The 2,462-nt window shown below is 41.1% G+C and overlaps 1 long non-coding RNA gene across 1 annotated transcript; it reads right to left on the bottom strand.

The window, feature by feature from the left end:
* Positions 1 to 658: 658 nt before the first annotated feature.
* Positions 659 to 1,708, bottom strand: LOC111242524. Its single transcript, XR_002669649.1, has 2 exons — positions 1,402 to 1,708; positions 659 to 1,267 (listed from the first exon to the last, which is right to left on the bottom strand). It is a non-coding gene; the product is annotated as an uncharacterized LOC111242524 (long non-coding RNA).
* Between the last annotated feature and the right edge of the window lie 754 nt (positions 1,709 to 2,462).

Here is a 2,462-nt window from a genome sequence, read left to right as displayed (position 1 = left end):
GGAAAACACAACCATTACTAGAGATGTTAAATGCATCAAAATTCTCAAACGCAAAAATGAAACCCTACATAAGGTGTTAAATAGAACATTTGAAGGTAATAAATGTCTAAGGCTTCTAAGAAGAGGTGTTAAACACCTATATAACAAACGAGGTTTAGGATTAAATGGCAACATCACTCATAGTACTTCCAAATTAGATCTAAAGAGAAAATCAATAACCATGTATCAACCTCCAAAAAAAGAAAAGAGCATAAGACTAACAAAGCAGGACCCAATGCTAGACGGGTCCCTAAACACTTTCCCTAGATTGGTACCTAACAAAGACTAACATGGCAAAATCATAGGCATTGGAAGGATATGTGTCAACACCCAATTTCGTCCGGGTGACTAAATAATAGGACTCGTTTTTACTTTTGTTTTATTTTATTTTATTTTCATTTTATTTTTGTTTTACTATTTGATTTAGTTTTTATTTTATTATTTGGATTTATTTTTAATTTTCGTTTGATTTTATTGTTTTGAAAAAAAAAGAGAACAGAAAAGAAGTAATAAAAAAAAAGAAAGAAAAGAAAAAAAGAAAAAAAACGAAAAATGATAAAAAAGAAAAAAAATGAATGAAAAAGGAAAAAGAAAAAAACGAAAGAAAAAATAAAAATGAAAAAAAAAGAAAAGGGCAACGTGATCTATTCGTGAGAGGCAAAACAGAATGTTGATGGATGGAAGAGGCACAACAGACAATTCCTCTCGGACTCACCAATTCTCAATCCATCCTCCACCTTAACAGAATCATCACTCATGCCACACCAGGCTTCATCACGCCAGCCAAATGCCATCATCCTCACTACACCTCAGGACCCAACAGAATTGATGACACACACGACACCACCCTTTTTGGCTCNATCCCTCTGCTATGCTCAAGAAAAAACTACCTNNATCCATTCATTCCTCCATTTTACTCAATAGAAAGACTCTCAGAAACCAATTCCTTCATCAGGTAACTATCACGCAACACACACAATCCACACCTTCATCCTCATCACCACCGCGGTATTCATCATCATCGACTACGCTTCATTGCTTCAACCACTCACTGGATAGCCTCCGCCCAATCCCTCTCCATTCTCTGTCAACACCAACAACCATTCCACCATTGTTGTATGACCAACCAAAAACAGAGAACCAAAACAGAAACAGAACCTCACTTCATAACCTCCATCTCCACCATATTTCCTATCTCTATTCACATATCATGACCCCTACCCTCAACCTACAATGAACCAAATCACAAAAAAATAGAAATCAAACCCCAACAGTTGAACCCAATCAGAGCATGAAGCAAAAGGGAAAATAGAAATTAACGGTGGCCATTTGCTTCGCCGAAATGGAGATGATAACCCCTACTTCTGGGTCGCGTTGGATCAGAGGGAGAGAAGGGTAGCTTTGGGCTCTGGCCGGCAAGGGCGCCNACGGTGAACGGCGNCTCTGGCAACGCCTTGGGCGGCGACTAGGGCAGCGGCGCCGTGAAGAGAGAAACCCCAACCTAGAGTTTGGCCTCGCATTCATGGTGGACGATGGACTCGTGTGGAGAAGTAAAAAAAAAAAAAAAACGAAGACGAGTGCGTTGGTGAAACCTCTGTCAACGGCGACGGTCGGTGTCACCAGCGGTGTTTTCGACTAGCAGTGGTTGGGGTGTCGAGNTGTTCACAATCGGAATAGCTTAGTCCGCCGTGAAGGCGACAAAGGGAGTTCGACGGAGGACAACGTCATCGACTTGGTGGCTCAGGCGACGAGGGTCGCTGTCGGCGACGCCGTTGGACTTCGGGTTGCGGTGACCGGAAGCTGAATCGTGGCCGTGAGCAGTGGTGTGTGCCATGGTTTCTTTCGATCGGAGGAGGAGACCTAGGTCTCTGGTGGCTGTCAAGCACGAATGAAAGGAAATGGGAGAAACCCCTAATGAATTTCTGAACTTAAGGGGCCTTGGGCCTGGCTATGGCCGGGGTTTCTTCCCTACACCCCTCGTCTGCTATTCATACCACCACTCCATTTCTGCAAACAAGAAAAAAGGGTTTGGGCCTGGCCATTGGGCTTCAGTCTCTCTGCCTGTCACCTGACGCAACTCTGTTCACACTCCCCTGCCTTTTTTTGCAAAGAAAAAAGAAGGTTTAGGCATTGGACACCCCCGGTTTAATCTCTGCACCCCTATTCTTATTGGGCTTGGATTGTGATGTTTTTTTTATTGTCTTTGTTTTTTTATTTTATTTCTTTAGCTTTGTCATTGTTTTATTATTGTGTGTTGTTATATACCTTTGCTAATAAAAATAAAAATATAAAAATCATAAAAAATTAAAATCAATAAAAATATTTTNGAAAGGTTTAAGCACACGTGCGACCGCTCGCGTAGGCCTTGTGCTGAAAATCTTTTCCTTCTCTTTTTAATAAAATTAAAAATCAAATAAAAATAT

The sequence above is a fragment of the Vigna radiata genome, chromosome 9 (genome assembly GCF_000741045.1).
Source record: "Vigna radiata var. radiata cultivar VC1973A chromosome 9, Vradiata_ver6, whole genome shotgun sequence".
Classification (NCBI taxonomy): domain Eukaryota; kingdom Viridiplantae; phylum Streptophyta; class Magnoliopsida; order Fabales; family Fabaceae; genus Vigna; species Vigna radiata.
Note: the sequence above shows the minus strand (reverse complement) of the source record. Positions and strands in the feature narration are given on the sequence as shown.